We start from the raw sequence: 16,111 nt of genomic DNA, 5'->3' as shown, positions 1-16,111 counted from the left end.
CACTTTAGCAGCAGACCATGTTTCTGTTAATGTCGTTCATCCGGGCCCGTTGTTTGTGTGATGTCCCTTCAGCCGGGACTCGTTGGCAGCGAGTCTCGTTGTAATCGGGCGGGTTATCGGTGTGCTTGATTGATCAATGCTCCGTGCGCCGAAAGGAAAAGAAGAGGCGGTGGGCTCATGTTAAAGATGTTGGCCTTCTGGGATAGAGTTGTGAAGTTCTGTTGCGGTGCATGCAGTGGTCGTCGGCCTGCAGCCCGCAAAGAGACCAGAGCCAGAGAAGGGAATGTTAGAAGAAATCCAGAGATGCTGTAAATGTGGCGCTTGTGTGTGAGGTTTCGCATGGAGGTGGTCGGTTGGGGGTTTGGAAGGGAGGATAGTGTAGCGTGCCAGGAGGGTAAGACGTATGCGGCCCCTCTCTCTTCCCCATTGTGGAGGCTAGATGCAAGCGAGTGATCTGGCCCTGTCGGTGTGCGTGCGCCGCCAATTCGGGTTACGCTTCTCGGCCTTTTGGCTAAGATCAGTGTAGTATTCTGTTCTTATCAGTTTAATAATCTGATACGTCCCCATCTGGGACCATATATTAAATGGATTTTTTGAACAGGGAGATGGAAGAAGAGCTTGCCCTGTCCATCTCCACGCATCGACCTGGTATTGCAGTACCTCCAGAGCGGTGCACACTCTCTTATCCAGTTTGAAAAATCAGAACAAGCTCGAATCTGCAGCAGCAGCACAACAAGTGCAATAGAAACAGCAGCAACAAGCAGCCCAAGGAAGGGGAAAAAAAGAAAAACTTTCGCAAGACTTTGCAGAGAGACAGTTTGCTGTTAATTCGTCATCCAGCCCGTTTCTCGCCGTGTTTGTGTGACTGCCCTTTCAGCCGGGACTTCGTTGCAGGAGCTCGTTGTGTGCTTGATTGTGTGCGCCAGAAAGAAGGCGGGGCTATGTAAATGTTGCTTCTGGAGAGATGGGTGAAGTTGCTGTTGCGGTGCTGAGTGGTCGTCGGCTGCAGCCCGCAAAGAGACCAGAGCCAGAGAAGGGCATGTAGAAGATATCCGAGAATGAGCTGTAATGTGGGGGCTTTTGTGTGTGAGGTGGGGTTGGGGTTTGGGGGATGAGGATAGTGTAGGTGAGGAGGAAGCGTTATGGCCCCTCTCTCTCCCCATGGAGGTAGAGCAAGCGAGGATCTGGGCCGTCGGTGCGTGCGCAATTCGGGTTATCGCTTCTCGGCCTTTTGGCTAAGATCAAGTGTAGTAATCTGTTCTTATCAGTTTAATAATCTGATAGCGTCCCCTATCTGGGGACCATATATTTAAATGGAATTTTGGAACAGGGAGATGGAAGAAGAGCTTGCTCTGTCCACTCCACGCATCGACCTGGTATTGCAGTACCTCCAGGACCGGTGCACCTCTCTTATCCAGTTTGAAAAATCAGAACAAGCTCGAATCTGCAGCAGCAGCACAACAAGTGCAAAGAAACAGCAAAGCAACAACCAGCCCAAGAAGGGGAAAAAAGAACTTTGCAAGACTTTGCAGGAGACAGTTGCTGTAATGTCGTCATCCGCCCGTGTTGTTGTGTGTGATGCCCTTTCAGCCGGACTCGTTGCAGGACTCGTTGTCACTGTGCTTGATTGTGTGCGCCAGAAAGAGGCGGGGCTATGTAAATGTTGGCTTCTGGGAGAGTGGTGAAGTTGCTGTTTGCGGTGCTGAGTGGTCGTCGCTGCAGCCCGCAAAGAGACCAGAGCCAGAGAAGGCTGTAGAAGATATCCGAGATGCTGTAATGTGGGGGCTTGTGTGTGAGGTGGGGGTTGGGGTTTTGGGGGGAGGGATAGGTATGTAGTGCAGGAGGAAGCGTTATGGCCCCTCTCTCTCCCCATGGAGGTAGAGCAAGCGAGAGTCTGGGCCCGTCGGTGCAGTGCGCAATCTGGGTTATCGCTTCTCGGCCCCCTTTGGCTAAGATCAAGTGTAGATTCTGTTTTTATCAGTTTAATATCTTTGATTACGTCCCCCAATCTGGGACCATATATTAAAATATGATATTTTTGGAACAGGGAGATGGAAGAAAAGCTTGCTCTGTCACTCCACGCATCGACCTGGTATTGCAGTACCTCCAGGACCGGTGCACCCTCTCTTATCCAGTTGAAAAATAAGAACAAGCTCGAATCTGCAGCAGCAGCACAACAAGTGCAAAGAACAGCAAGCAAACAAGCAGCCCAAGGAAGGGGAAAAAAGAACTTTGCAAGACTTTGCAGGAGACAGTTTGCTGTTAATGTCGTCATTCCGCCCGTTGTTTTGGTGTGATGCCCTTCTTTAGCCGGGACTCGTTGCAGGAGCTCGTTGTGTGCTTGATTGTGTGCTGTCTGCGCAGAAAGAGCGGGGCTATGTAATGTTGGCTTCTGGAGAAGAGTGGTGAAGTTGCGTTGCGGTGCTGAGTTGGTCGTCGGCTGCACCGCCGCAAAGAGACCAGAGCCAGAGAAGGGCTGTAGAAGATATCCGAGATGCTGTAATGTGGGGGCTTGTGTGTGAGGTGTGGGGTTGGGGTTTTGGGGGAGGATAGTGTAGGTGCAGGAGGAAGCGTTATGGCCCTCTCTCTCCCATGGAGTAGAGCAAGCGAGGATCTGGGCCGTCGGTGCGTGCGCAAATTCGGTTATCGCTTCTCGGCCTTTTGGCTAAGAATCAAGTGTAGTATCTGTTCTTATCAGTTTTTAATATCTGATACGTCCCTTATCTGGGGACCATATATTAAATGGATTTTTGGAACAGGGAGATGGAAGAAGAGCTTGCTCTGTCCACTCCACGCATCGACCTGGTATTCAGTACCTCCAGGACCGGTGCAACCTCTCATATCCAGTTTGAAAAATCAGAACAAAGCTCGAATCTGCAGCAGCAGCCACAACAAGTGCAAAGAAACAGCAGCAACAAGCAGCCCAGGAAGGGGAAAAAAAGAACTTTGCAAGACTTTGCAGGAAGACAGTTTGCTGTTAATGTCGTCATCCGCCCGTTGTTTGGTGTGATGCCCTTTCAGCCGGGACTCGTTGCAGGAGCTCGTTGTGTGCTTGATTGTTTGTGCTGCGCAGAAAGAGGCGGGGCTATGTAAATGTTGGCTTCTGGGAGAGTGGTGAAGTTGCTGTTGCGGCTGCTGAGGGTCGTCGGCTGCAGCCGCCAAAGAGACCAGAGGCCAGAAAGGGCTGTAGAAGATATCCGAGATGCTGTAATTGTGGGGCTTGTGTGTGATGGTGGGGTTGGGTTTGGGGGGAGGATAGTGTAGGTGGCAGGAGGAAGGTTATGGCCCCTCTCTCTCCCCATGGAGGTAGAGCAAGCGAGGATCTGGCCCCGTCGGTGCGCGGCGGCAATTCGGGTTATCGGCTTCTCGCCTTTTGGCTAAGATCAAGATGTAGTTAGTATCTGTTCTTATCAGTTTAATATTCTGATACGTCCCCTATCTGGGGACCATATATTAAATGGATATTTTTTGGGACAGGGAGATGGAAGAAGAGCTTGCTCTGTCCACTCCACGCATCGGACCTGGTATTGCAGACCTCCAGGACCGGTGCACCTTCTCTATCCATCTGTTTGAAAAAATCAGAACAAGCTCGAATCTGCAGCAGCAGCACAACAAGTGCAAAGAAACAGCAGCAACAAGCAGCCCAAGGAAGGGGAAAAAAGAACTTTGCAAGACTTTGCAGGAGACAGTTTTGCTGTTAATGTCGTCATCCGCTCCGTTGGTTTGCTGTTGATGCCCTTTCAGCCGGGACTCGTTGCAGGAGCTCGCTTGTGTTGCTTGATTGTGTGCGCCAGAAAGAGGCGGGGCTATGTAAATGTTGGCTTTCTGGGAGAGGTGGAAGTTGCTGTTGCGGTGCTGAGTGGTCGTCTGGCTGCAGCCCGCAAAGAGACCAGAGCCACAGAGAAGGCTATGACTAGAAGATATCGAGATGCTGTAATGTGGGGGCTTGTGTGTGAGGTGGGGGTTGGGGTTTTGGGGGAGGATAGTGTAGGTGCAGGAGGAAGCGTTATGGCCCTCTCTTCTCCCCTAGGATGGTAGAGCAAGCGAGATTCTGGGCCCGTCGTGTGCGTCGCGCAATTCGGGTTATCGCTTCTCGGCCTTTGGCTAAGATTCAAGTGTAGTATCTGTCTTATCAGTTAATATTCTGATACGTTCCCTATCTGGGGACATATATTAAATGGATTTTTGAACAGGGAGATGGAAGAAGAGCTTGCTCTGTCCACTCCACGCATCGACCGCCTGGTATTGCAGTACCTCCAGACCGCTGTCGATTCCTCTCTTATCCAGTTTGAAAAATCAGAACAAGCTCGAATCTGCTAGCAGCCAGCACAACAATGCAAAGAAACAGCAGCAACAAGCAGCCCAAGGAAGGGGGAAAAAAGAACTTTTGCAAGACTTGCAGGCAGACAGTTTGCTGTTAATGTCGTCATCGCCCGTTGTTTGGTGTGATGCCCTTTCAGCCGGGACTCGTTGCAGGAGCTCGTTGTGTGCTTGATTGTGTGCCGCCAGGAAAGAGGCGGGGCTATGTAAATGTTGGCTTCTGGAGAGTGGTGAAGTTGCTGTTGCGGTGCTTGCAGTGGTCGTCGGCTGCTGCAGCCCGCAAAGAGACCAGAGCCAGAGAAGGGCTGTAGAAGATATCCGAGATGCTGTAATGTGGGGGCTTGTGTGTGAGGTGGGGGTTTGGGGTTTTGGGGGAGGATAGTGTAGGTGCAGGAGGAAGCGTTATGGCCCTCTCTCTTCCCATGGAGGTAGAGCAAGCGAGGATCTGGGCCGTCGGTTGCGTGCGCAATTCGGTATCGTTCTCGCCTTTTGCTTAAGATCAAGTGTCAGTATCTGTCGTTAATCAGATTTAATATCATTACGTGCCCCTAGTCTGGGGACCATATATTAAATGGTATTTTTTCTTGGAAACAGGGAGATGGGAAGGACAGAGCTTGCTCTGCATTCCACTCACGCATCGAAATCGTGATTGCAGTTACCTCCAGGACTCGGATGACCTTCTCATTATCAGTTTTGAAAAAGTCAGAACAAGCTCGAATCTGCAGCAGCAAGCACAACAATGCAAAGAAACGCAGCAACAAGCAGCCCAAGGAAGGGGGAAAGAAAAGATTTACTTTGCAAGACTTTGCAGGAGGACAGTTTGCTTGTTGAAATGTCAGGATCATCCGCCCGTTGTGTGTGATGCCTTCAGCCGGGACTCGTTGCAGGAAGTCGTTGTGTGCTTGATGTGGCGCCAGAAAGACTGACGCGCGGGCTATGTAAAATGTTGGCTTCTGGGAGAGTGGTGAAGTTGCTGTTTTCGGGTGCTGAGGAGTGTCGTCGAGGCTGCAAGGCGGCGCCGCAAAAAGAGACCAGAGCCAGAGAAGGCTGTTAGTAAGATATCCGAGATGCTGTAAGTGTGGGGGCTTGTGTGTGAGTGGGGGGGGTTTTGCGGAGATAGTGAGGTGCAGGAGGAAGCGTATGGCCCCTCTCTCTCCCCATGAGTATTTATGAGCAAGCGAGGACTGGGCCACGCGGTTGCGTGTCGCAATTCGAGGGGGTGGTTATGCGCTTCTCCAGGACCTTTTGGCTAAGATCAATTGTTGTTGTAGTATCTGTTCTTATGCAGTTTAATATCTGATACGTTTCCCCCATCTGGACCATATATAAATGGAGATAGTTTTTGAGAACAGGAGAGATGGAAGAAGAGAGCTTGCCCTGTCCATCCACGCATCGATCCTGGTTTTGCGTACCTCCAGGACCGGTGTCAAACCCTCTCTTATCCATGTTTGAAAAAAAAAAACATTCAGAACAAGCTCGAAATCTGCAAAGCAGCAGCCACAACAAGTGATCACGTGCAAAGCAACAGCAGCAACAAGCGAGCCAAGGAAGGGGAAAAAGAGAAGGCTTTGCAAGACTTTGCAGGAGACAGTTTGCTGTTAATGTCGTCATCCGCCCGTTGTTTGTGTGATGCCCTTTCAGCCGGGACTCGTTGCAGGAGCTCGTTGTGTGCTTGATTGTGTGCGCCAGAAAGAGGCGGGGCTATGTAAATGTTGGCTTCTGGAGATGGTGAAGTTGCTGTTGCGGTGCTGAGTGGTCGTCGGCTGCAGCCCGCAAAGAGACCAGAGCCAGAGAGAAGGGCTGAGAAGATATCCGAGATGCTGTAATGTGGGGGCTTGTGTGTGAGGTGGGGTGTTGGGGTTTTGGGCGGGAGGATAGTGTAGGTGCAGGAGGAAGGCGTTATGGCCCCTCTCTCTCCCCATGGAGGTTAGAGCAAGCGAGGATCTGGACCCGTCGGTGCGTGCGCAATTCGGGTTATCCGCTTCTCGGCCTTTTGGCTAAGATCAAGTGTGTAGTAATCTGTTCTTATCAGTTTAATATCTGATACGTCCCCTATCTGGGACCATATATTAAAATGGATTTTTGGAACAGGGAGATGGAAAAGAGCTTGCTCTGTCCACTCCACGCATCGACCTGGTATTGCAGTACCTCCAGGACCGGTGCACCTCTCTTTATCCAGTTTGAAAAATCAGAACAGCTCGAATCTGCGCAGCAGCACAAACAAGTGCAAAGAAACAGCAGCAACAAGCAGCCCAAGGAAGGGGAAAAAAAGAACTTTGCAAGACTTTGCAGGGAGACAGTTTGCTGTTAATGTCTGTTATCCGCCCGTGTTTGGTGTGATGCCTTTCAGCCGGGACTCGTTGCAGAGCTCGTTGTGTGCTTGATGTGTGCGCCAGAAAAGAGGCGGGGCTATGTAAATGTTGGCTTTGGGAGAGTGGTGAAGTTGCTGTTTGCGGTGCTGAGTGGTCGTCTCGGCTGCAGCCGCAAAGAGACCAGAGCCAGAGAAGGGCGTGTAGAAGATATCCGAGATGCTGTATATGTGGGGGCTTGTGTGTGAGGTGGGGTTGGGGTTTTGGGGGGAGGATAGTGTAGGTGCAGGAGGAGAGCGTTATGGGCCCTCTTCTCTCCCCATGGAGGTTAGAGCAAGCGAGGATCTGGGCCCGTCGAGTGCCGTGCGCAATTCGGGTGTTATCGCTTTCGGGCTTTTGGCTAAGATCAAGTGTAGTATCTGTTCTTATCAGTTTAATATCTGATACGTCCCCTAGTCTGGGGACCATATATTAAATGGATTTTTGGAACAGGGAGATGGAAGAAGAGCTTGCGCCTGTCCACTCCACGCATCGACCTGGTATTGCAGTACCTCCCAGGACCGCGTGCTGCACCTCTCTTATCCAGTTGAAAAAAATCAGAAACAAAGCTAAGCTCGAATCTGCACAGCAGGCAGCACAACAAGTGCAAAGAAACAGCAGCAACAAGCAGCCCAAGGAAGGGGAAAAAAGAACTTTGCAAGACTTTGCAGGAGACAGTTTGTTGTAATTAGTCGTCATCCGCCCGTTGTTTTTGGTGTGATGCCCTTTCAGCCGGGACTCGTTGCAGGAGCTCGTTGTGTGCTTGATTGTGTGCGCCAGAAAGAGGCGGGGCTATGTAAATGTTGGCTTCTGGAGAGTGGTGAAGTTGCTGTTGCGGTGCTGAGTGGTCGATCGGCTGCAGCCCGCCAAGAGACCAGAGCCAGAGAAGGGCTGTTAGAAGATATCCGAGAGAGCGTAATGTGAGGGCTTGTGTGTTAGGTGGGTGTTGGGGAAGTTTTGGGGGAGGGAATAGTGTAGTGAGGAGGAAGGTGTATTATGGCCCCCTCTTCTCCCCATGGAGTAGAGCAAGCGAGGAATCTGGCCCGTCGGTGCGTAGGCAATCGGGTTTACGCTTCTCGGCCTTTTGGCTAAAAGATCAAGATGTAGTATCTGTTTCTTATCAGTTTTAATACTGATACGTCCCTATCTTGCGGACCATATATTAATATGGATTTGGAATCAGGGAGATGGAAGAAGAGCTTGCTCTGTCCAGCTCCACGCATCGACCGTGGTAATTGCAGCTACCTTCCCGGACCGGTGGCACCTCTCTTAAATCCAGTTTGAAAAATCGCAGAACAAGCTCTGAATCTGGCAAGCAGCAGCACAACAAGTGCAAGAAACAGCACAAACTACCAGCCCAGGAAGGGGAAAAAAGAAGCTTGCAAGGACTTGCATTGAGACATTTTGCTGTTAATTGTCTTCCATCCGCCCGTTGTTTGGTTGTGATGCCCTTTCAGCCGGACCTCGTTTTGCAGGAGCTGCGTTTGTGTTGCTTGCATTGTGTGCGCCAGGAAAGGAGGCGGGGCTATGTAAATGGTTGGGGCTTCTGGGAGAGTGGCGGGTGAAGTATGCTTGTGCGGTGTCTGAGATGGTTCGTCGGTGCAGCCCTCGCAAAGACCAGAGCCAGAGAAGGCTGTGAAGATATCCGAGATGCTGTAATGTGGGGCTGTAGTGTGTCGAGGTGGGGTTGGCGGGTTTTTGGGGGGACGGAGGATAGTGTGTAGGTGCAGGATGAAGCGTTATGGCCCCCTCTCTCCTCCTCCCTGGAGGTAAGCAAGCGGGAGGATCTGGGTCCCGGTCGCTGTGCATACCGTCGCAATTCGGGTTTATCGGCTTCCGGCCTTTGCTAAGATCAAGTGTAGTATTCTTTCTTATCAGTTTAATATTGATACGTCCCGCTATCTGGGACCAATACTATTAAATGGATTTTGGGAACAGGGAGATGGAAGAAGAGCTTTGCCCTGTCCACATCACGCATCGACCTAGGTAATTTGGCCACGTACCTCCAGACCGGTGCACCCTCTCTTATCAGTTTGAAAATATCAGAACAAGCTCGACAGATCTGCAGCAGCAGCACAACAAAGCTGCAAAGAAACAGACAGCCAACCAAGCCAGCCCAAGGAAGGGGAAAAAATAAAAGAACTGTGAAGGCTTTGCAGGAGACAGTTTGCTGTTAATGTCGTCATCCGCCTCGTTGTTTTTATGTGACTGCCTTTCAGCCGGGACTCGTTGTCAGGAGCTCGTTGTGTGCTTGAGTTGTGTTGCTGCCAGAAAGAAGGCGGGGGCTATGTATGTTGGCTTACTGGAGAGTGGTGAAGTTGCTGGTTGCGGTGCTGAGTGCGTCGTCGGTCGGCTGCAGCCGCAAAGAGACACGAGACGCAGAGAAGGGCTTGAAGTAATCCGAGATGCTGTAATGTGGGGGCTTGTTGTGTGAGGTGGGTGTTGGGTTTTTGTGGGGGAGCGATAGTTGGTGCAGGGAGGAGCGTGAATGGGCCTCCTCCTCCTCCATGGAGGTAGAGCAGCGAGGATCTGGGCCCGGCGGTGCGTGCGCATTCGGGTATACGCTTCTCGCCTTTTGACAAAGATCAACATTGATTTTTGTATAGTATCTGTTCACTTATCATTTAATATCGATACGTCCCCTATCTGGGACCAATTATTAAATGGATTTTTGAACAGGGGAGATGGGAAGAAGAGCTTGCTCTGGTCCACTCCACGCATCGACCTGGTATTGCCATACCTCCAGGACCGGCTGCACCCTCCTTATCCAGTTTGAAAAAAAAATCAGAACAATGCTCGAATCTTGCAAGCAGCAGCACAACAAATGTGCCAAAGAAACAGCAGCCAACAAGCAGCCCAAGGGAAGGGGGAAAAAAGACTTTGCAGGACTTTGCAGGCAGACAGTGTTCTGTTAATGTCTGTCATCGCCCCTGTTTTTGGTGTTGATGGCCCTTTTCAGCCTGCGGACTCGTTTGGCAGACTCGTTTGTGTGCTTGATTGTGTTAGCGCCAGAAAGAGGCGGGGCTATGTAAAATGTTTTGGGCTTCTGGGGAGAGTTGGTGAAGTTTGCTTGTTGCAGGTGCTGATGTGTGTCGTCGCCTGCAAGCCCGCAAAGAGACCAGAAGCCAGAGAAGGCTGTAGAAGATATCCGAGTGCTGTAATGTGGGAGGGGGGCTTGTGTGTGAGGTTGGGGGTGGAGGTTTTGCGGGGGGAGGATTAGTGTAGCGTGCAGGAGGAAAGCGTATGGGCCCCTCTCTCTCCCCAGGAGGAAAGCAGCAATGCAGGATCTGGGCCCGTCGGCGTGCGCCAATTCGGAGGTTATCGCTTCTCGGCCTTTGCTTAAGAATCAAGGTTGTAGTTATCTATGTTCTTATCAGTTTTTAATATCTGATACGTCCCCTATCTGGGGACCATATATAAATGGATTTTGGAACAGGGAGATGGAAGAAGAGCTTGCTCTGTCCACGTCCACGCATCGACCTGGTATTGCAGTACCTCCCAGGACCCGCGTGCACTCTCTTATCCAGTTTGAAAAATCAGAACAAGCTCGAATCTGCAGCAAGCAGACAACAAGTGGCAAAGAAAACAGCAGCAACAAGCAGCCCAAGGAAGGGGGAAAAAAAGAACTTTGCAAGACTTTGCAGGAGGGACAGTTTGCTTGTTAATGTCGTCCATACCGCCCGTTGTTTGGTATTTTGATGCCCTTTCAGCCGGGACTCGTTTGCAGTGAGCTCGTTGTGTGCTTGATTGTTGTGCGGCCAGAAAAGAGGCGGGGGTCTATGTAAATGTTGGGCTTTCTGGGAGTTGTGAAGTTGCTGTTGCGGTGCTGAGTAGTCGTCGGCTGCAGCCCGCAAAGAGACCAGAGCCAGAGGAAGCTGTAGAAGATATCGAGATGCTGTTAATGTGGGGGCTTTGTGTGTGAGGTTGGGGTTGGGTTTTGGGGGGAGGATAGTGTAGGTGCAGGAGGGAAGCCTTATGGCCCCCTCTCTCTCCCCATGGAGGTTAGAGCAAGCGAGGATCTGGCCCGTCGGTGCCGGCGCAATTCGCGGTTATCGCTTTCGGCCTTTTGGCTAAAGATCAAGTGTAGTATCTGTTCTTAATCAGTTTAATATCTGATACGGTCCCCTATCTGGGGCCATATATTAAATGGATTTTTGGAACGGGAGATGCCAAGAAGAGCTTGCTTCTGTCCACTCCACGCATCACCTGTATTGCTAGTACCTCCAGGACCGTTGCACCTCTCTTTATTCCAGTTTGAAAAATCAGAACAAGCTCGATCTGCGCAGCAGCACAACAAGTGCAAAGAAACAGCAGCAACAAAGCAGCCCAAGGAAGGGGAAAAAGAACTTGCAAGACTTTGCAGGAGACAGTTTGCTGTTAATGTCGTCACCGCCCGTTGTTTTGTGTTTGATGCCCTTTCAGCGGGACTCGTTGCAGTGAGCTCGTTTTGTGCTTGATTGTGTGCGCCAGAAAGAGGCGGGGCTTATGAAAATGTTGGCTTCTGCGGCCGAGAGTGGTGAAAGTTGCTGTTGCGGTGCTTAGGGTCGTCGGCTGCATGCCCGCAAAGAGACCAGAGGCGACAGAGAAGGGCTGTAGAAGATATCGAGATGCTGTAATGTGGGGGCTTGTGTGTGAGGTAGTGGGGGTTGGGGTTTTGGGGTTGGGAGGATAGTGTAGGTGCAGGAGAATAGCGTTATGGGCCCCTCTCTCTCCCCCATGGAGGTAGGCAAGCGAGGATCTGGGACCCGTCGGTGCCGTGCGCAATTCGGCTGTTATCGCTTCTCGCCTTTTGGCTAAGATCAAGTGTATGTATCTGTTCTTATCAGTTTATATCTGATACGTCCCCTATCTGGGGACCTATACTTAAATGGATTTTTGGAACAGTGGAGATGGAAGAAGAGCTTGCTCTGTCCACTACCACGCATCGACCTGGTAATTGCAGTTAACCTCAGGACCGGTGACCTCTCTTATCCAGTTTTGAAAACAGAACAAGCTCGAATTGCAGCAGCAGAACAACAAGTGCAAAGAAAACAGCAGCCAACAAGCAGCCCAAGAAGGGAAAAAGAGAACTTTGGCAAGACTTTGCAGGAGACAGTTTGCTGTTAATGTCGTCATCCGCCCGTTGTTTGGTGTGTGATGCCCTTTCAGCCGGGGACTTCGTTGCAGGAGCTCGTTGTGTGCTTGATTGTGTGCGCCAGAAAGAGGCGGGGCTAATGTAAATGTTGGCTTCTGGGAGAGTGGTGAAGTTGCTGTTGCGGTGCTGAGTGGTCGTCGCTGCAGCCCGCAAAGAGACCAGGCCAGAGAAGGGCTGTAGAAGATATCCGAGATGCTGTAATGTGGGGGGCTTGTGTGTAGGTTGGGGGTTGGTTTTGGGGGAGGATACTGTAGGTGCAGGAGGAAGCGCTTATGGCCCTCTCTCTCCCATGGAGGTAGAGGCAAGCGAGGAATCTGGGCCCGTGCGGTGCGTGCGCAATTCGGTTATCGTTCTCGGCCTTTTGGCTAAGATCAAGTGTAGTATTGTTCTTATCAGTTTAATATCTGATAACGTCCCTATCTGGGGACCATATATTAAATGGATTTTTGGAACAGGGAGATGGAAGAAGAAGCTTGCTCTGTCCACTCCAGCATCGACCTGGTATTGCAGTACCTCCAGGACGCGTGCACCTCTCTTATCCAGTTTGAAAAAATCAGAACAAGCTCGAATCTGCAGCAGCAGCACAACAAGTGCAAAGAAACAGCAGCAACAAGCAGCCCAAGGGAGGGGAAAAAAGAACTTTGCAAGACTTTGCAGGAGACAGTTTGCTGTTAATGTCGTCATCCGCCCGTTGTTTGGGTTGTGATCCCTTTCAGCCGGGACTGCGTTGGCAGGAGCTCGTTGTGTGCTTGATTGTGTGCGCCAGAAAGAGGCGGGGGCTATGTAAATGTTGGCTTCTGGGAGAGTGGTGAAGTTGCTGTTGCGGTGCTGAGTGGTTCGTCGGCTGCAGCCCGCAAAGAGACCAGAGCCAGAGAAGGGCTGTAGAAGATATCCGAGATGCTGTACATGTGGGGGCTTGTGTGTGAGTGGGGGTTGGGTTTTGGGGGGAGGATAGTGAAGGTGCAGGAGGAAGCGTTATGGCCCCTCTCTCTCCCCCATGGAGTAGAGCAAGCGAGGATCTGGGCCGTCGGTGCGTTGCGCAATTCGGGTTATCGCTTCTCGGCCTTTTGGCTAAGATCAAGTGTAGTATCTGTTCTTATCAGTTTAATATCTGATACGTCCCCTATCTGGGACCATATATTAAATGGATTTTGGAACAGGGAGATGGAAGAAGAGCTTGCTCTGCCACTCCACGCATCGACCTGGTATTGCAGTACCTCCAGGACCGGTGCACCTCTTCTATCCAGTTTTGAAAATCAGAACAGCTCGAATCTGCAGCAGCAGCACAACAAGTGCAAAGAAACAGCAGCAACAAGCAGCCCAAGGAAGGGGAAAAAGAACTTTGCAAGACTTTTGCAGGAGACAGTTTTGCTGTTAATGTCGTCATCCGCCCGTTGTTTGGTGTGATGCCCTTTTCAGCCGGGACTCGTTGCAGGAGCTCGTTGTGTGCTTGATTGTTGGCGCCAGAAAGAGGCGGGGCTATGTAAATGTTGGCTTCTGGGAGAGTGGTTGAAGTTGCTGTTGCGGTGCTGAGTGGTCGTCGCTGCAGCCGCAAAGAGACCAGAGCCAGAGAAGGGCTGTAGAAGATATCGAGATGCTGTAATGTGGGGGCTTGTGTGTGAGGTGGGGGTTGGGGTTTTGTGGGGGAGGATAGTGTAGGTGCAGGAGGAAGCGTTATGGCCCCTCTCTCTCCCATGGAGGTAGAGCAAGCGCAATGGATCTGGCCGTCGGCTGCGTGCCGCAATTCGGGTTATCGCTTCTCGGCCTTTTGGCTAAGATCAAAGTGTAAGTATTGTTCTTATCAGTTTAATATCTGATAACGTCCCCTATTGGGGCCATATATTAAATGGATTTTTGGAACAGGGAGACTGGAAAGAGAGCTGCTCTGTCCACGGTCCACGCATTCGACCGGTGTATTGCATGTACTCCTCCAGGACCGGTGCACTCTCTATCCAGTTTGAAAAATCAGGAAACAAGCTACGAATCTGCGCAGCAGCACACAAGTGCAAAGAAACAGCAGCAACAAGCAGCCAAGGAAGGGGAAAAAAGAACTTTGCAAGACTGTTGCAGGAGACAGTTTGCTGGTTAATGTCGTCATCGCGCCGTTGTTTGGGTTGATGCCCTTCAGCCGGGACTCGTTGCAGGAGCTCGTTGTGTGCTTGATTGTGTGCGCCAGAAAGAGGCGGGCTATGTAAATGTTGGCTTCTGGAGAGTGGTGAAGTTGCTGTTGCGCGTCTGATGGTCGTCGGTGCACCCGCAAAGAGACCAGAGCCAGAGAGGGCTGTAGAAATATCCGAGATGCTGTAATGTGGGGGCTGTGTGTGAGGGGGTTGGGGTTTGGGGAGGATAGTGTAGGTGCAGGAGGAAGGTATGGCCCCTCTCTCCCCATGGAGTTAGAGCAAGCGGATCTGGGCCCGTCGGTGCAGTGCGCAATTCGGGTTATCGCTTCTCGGCCGGCACGCCAGTGCAGTGCGAACTAGCGACCCCGGCCTAATCGCTTCGAGCTTAAGTCTGCGTATAGGGGCCTGCAACGTGAGAAGCGACGCTGAGGTTCAATTGCTAGGAAAAGCGTGGTATTTCTTCGTAGAATGAGGGAATGGGCAGTCGGCGTTTAATACCGCAAATTGTGCCGAGAGAAGGGTTAGAATAATTCTGCATGAGATGTCATCAGGGCAGGGTTTTCAGCTCGTCCCAATCAGAGATCGAGGTGTTTCCACCAGACTCGGAATTAGCAGTTATGACCAATGACATGTTAAGGAGGTAAAATTTGTTATCACGTGCGCTATACTCGATGTACACGATTGCATAGGGGATGTGGTAAGGCACACTGAAAAAAGATGCAGAGCGAGGTGGTGTTCCTTAAAATATTGAAAGAACAGATTTTGGCGTATGGAACGGGAAGAGACTGTTCAAAGTAAAATTCCATGAGAGCGATCTGTTTGAGACGGTACTCTCACACCCCCAGTCAAACTTTAGAATGGGAGCGGAAAGGGGTTCATTTTTATTCGGGGATGCTAAGTACTGCCAAGGTGAATGAATTGGCCACAGTACCGCAGGACTGTGAGGCGGGTATAAGAATGTGCGGGAAACTGTTTAGAATTGGCACACTACACCAAGGACTGTTAAAAGTGAAAAAAAGTGCTCCTGTGGCAAAGACTCGGCATATGTACAGGGAGTGCCCGAAAGGCGAGGCACTATGCAGGCGCGTGTGAAAGGTGGGAAACAACCGATGTTGGAAGCGGGGGTGAAGAGAAGAGTTGCAGTTTTCAGGAAAGAGAAAAAACAGGCAGCCGGAGTTAGCACCCAGGTGAGGGAAATTAGGAGGAGCGCCGGCAGAAGTTTGGAAACTGAAGTGGAGGTCGAAGGGAAAGAAGAAATGGCAGTGGAGTCGGGAGGAAAAGTGAGGTGTGTTGCAGGAGAGAGTGCTGTAGCGCGTGTTCCATGTTGGATTAACTCTGGGGGATGAATTTTTTTGTCCGGTTTGAGTGTTTTTGAAAGGTTGAGCCGGGATGGCAGAAAGAGGGACGGACGAGAGAGCGGACAACGAAGAGAACACAATGCCGGACTCGGATTGCGGATCGTTGAGAGGGTGGAGAGATGGAGGATCAAGAGAAATACAGTGTCGGCATTTTCGGTGGAAGGGTGGTTCGCAAGGAGGAAGGTGCCGCTGTGAGTGGGGAAAGGTTAAGTCAACACCAGAAATGGAAAGGTACGGAGGGAAAAGTAAAATGATGTAACTGATGCGGGGAAATTGCATCTCCTTAAATGTGAGGAGTATATCAAATCTTAAAATACGGAGGTGCAGCGGATTTTTGGACTTTTTGTCTTCCTTGGGTGCGGACTTTATTGCTTTACAGGATGCGGCTTTGAGCAATGAAGAGGATGCGAATGCGCCAAAAATGAATGGAAGGGGGTATTTTCATTTTGGTCCGGGAGTACTGAAAGTAAGAACTCCGGAAGTTGGCGTTTCTTATTTTGTAAAAATGTTTTGGTAGATTTTGTATCTTTTTTCGTAAATTGAAACCTGGTGAGGGGCGATTTAGTTAAGTTAATTATTGGCGAAAGCATTATTAGGTTTGCTGAATGTGTATGCCCCGGTAGAAAAGGAAGGACAGAAGGCTGAGCTGCTTAATAGATTTATAATTTTCTGCCCGGTTGTAGAGCCAATTATAATTTGTGGGATTTTAAATTGCATTCTTAAAGAGGGAAGACAGGAAAGGTCAAGCGGGTTAGATGTAACCTCGGGTATCCTTAAAAATTTAGTATTCCGATTTTTGTGCCTACAGGATCTGTGGGTTTTGAGTAAAAA

General features: G+C 50.6%; 16 non-coding genes and 2 pseudogenes across 16 annotated transcripts; all 18 read left to right on the top strand.

Moving 5' to 3' along the window:
• The first annotated feature begins 491 nt into the window (after positions 1-491).
• LOC116407305 lies at positions 492-681 on the top strand. Its single transcript, XR_004220263.1, has one exon. It is a non-coding gene; the product is annotated as a U2 spliceosomal RNA (small nuclear RNA).
• Positions 682-1,215: 534 nt separating this feature from the next.
• LOC116407291 lies at positions 1,216-1,410 on the top strand. Its single transcript, XR_004220251.1, has one exon. It is a non-coding gene; the product is annotated as a U2 spliceosomal RNA (small nuclear RNA).
• Positions 1,411-1,927: 517 nt separating this feature from the next.
• On the top strand, positions 1,928-2,126 carry LOC116407321. Its single transcript, XR_004220275.1, has one exon. It is a non-coding gene; the product is annotated as a U2 spliceosomal RNA (small nuclear RNA).
• Positions 2,127-2,645: 519 nt separating this feature from the next.
• Positions 2,646-2,838, top strand: LOC116407294. Its single transcript, XR_004220253.1, has one exon. It is a non-coding gene; the product is annotated as a U2 spliceosomal RNA (small nuclear RNA).
• A 520-nt stretch (positions 2,839-3,358) lies between these two features.
• On the top strand, positions 3,359-3,557 carry LOC116407311. The gene has a single exon (XR_004220269.1). It is a non-coding gene; the product is annotated as a U2 spliceosomal RNA (small nuclear RNA).
• Positions 3,558-4,085: 528 nt separating this feature from the next.
• Positions 4,086-4,278, top strand: LOC116407344. The gene has a single exon (XR_004220286.1). It is a non-coding gene; the product is annotated as a U2 spliceosomal RNA (small nuclear RNA).
• A 1,268-nt stretch (positions 4,279-5,546) lies between these two features.
• Positions 5,547-5,754, top strand: LOC116407372 (annotated as a pseudogene).
• Positions 5,755-6,297: 543 nt separating this feature from the next.
• Positions 6,298-6,490, top strand: LOC116407295. Its single transcript, XR_004220254.1, has one exon. It is a non-coding gene; the product is annotated as a U2 spliceosomal RNA (small nuclear RNA).
• Positions 6,491-7,010: 520 nt separating this feature from the next.
• On the top strand, positions 7,011-7,204 carry LOC116407307. Its single transcript, XR_004220265.1, has one exon. It is a non-coding gene; the product is annotated as a U2 spliceosomal RNA (small nuclear RNA).
• A 532-nt stretch (positions 7,205-7,736) lies between these two features.
• On the top strand, positions 7,737-7,936 carry LOC116407358. The gene has a single exon (XR_004220291.1). It is a non-coding gene; the product is annotated as a U2 spliceosomal RNA (small nuclear RNA).
• Positions 7,937-8,497: 561 nt separating this feature from the next.
• On the top strand, positions 8,498-8,692 carry LOC116407370. Its single transcript, XR_004220298.1, has one exon. It is a non-coding gene; the product is annotated as a U2 spliceosomal RNA (small nuclear RNA).
• Positions 8,693-9,228: 536 nt separating this feature from the next.
• On the top strand, positions 9,229-9,431 carry LOC116407366 (annotated as a pseudogene).
• A 557-nt stretch (positions 9,432-9,988) lies between these two features.
• On the top strand, positions 9,989-10,188 carry LOC116407365. The gene has a single exon (XR_004220295.1). It is a non-coding gene; the product is annotated as a U2 spliceosomal RNA (small nuclear RNA).
• A 531-nt stretch (positions 10,189-10,719) lies between these two features.
• On the top strand, positions 10,720-10,911 carry LOC116407345. The gene has a single exon (XR_004220287.1). It is a non-coding gene; the product is annotated as a U2 spliceosomal RNA (small nuclear RNA).
• A 531-nt stretch (positions 10,912-11,442) lies between these two features.
• On the top strand, positions 11,443-11,636 carry LOC116407309. The gene has a single exon (XR_004220267.1). It is a non-coding gene; the product is annotated as a U2 spliceosomal RNA (small nuclear RNA).
• A 510-nt stretch (positions 11,637-12,146) lies between these two features.
• Positions 12,147-12,337, top strand: LOC116407306. Its single transcript, XR_004220264.1, has one exon. It is a non-coding gene; the product is annotated as a U2 spliceosomal RNA (small nuclear RNA).
• Positions 12,338-12,853: 516 nt separating this feature from the next.
• On the top strand, positions 12,854-13,041 carry LOC116407286. Its single transcript, XR_004220246.1, has one exon. It is a non-coding gene; the product is annotated as a U2 spliceosomal RNA (small nuclear RNA).
• A 513-nt stretch (positions 13,042-13,554) lies between these two features.
• Positions 13,555-13,752, top strand: LOC116407359. The gene has a single exon (XR_004220292.1). It is a non-coding gene; the product is annotated as a U2 spliceosomal RNA (small nuclear RNA).
• The last annotated feature ends 2,359 nt before the right edge of the window (positions 13,753-16,111 follow it).

This window comes from Xenopus tropicalis, chromosome 8, assembly GCF_000004195.4.
Source record: "Xenopus tropicalis strain Nigerian chromosome 8, UCB_Xtro_10.0, whole genome shotgun sequence".
In the NCBI taxonomy this organism is placed as follows: domain Eukaryota; kingdom Metazoa; phylum Chordata; class Amphibia; order Anura; family Pipidae; genus Xenopus; species Xenopus tropicalis.
Note: the sequence above shows the minus strand (reverse complement) of the source record. Positions and strands in the feature narration are given on the sequence as shown.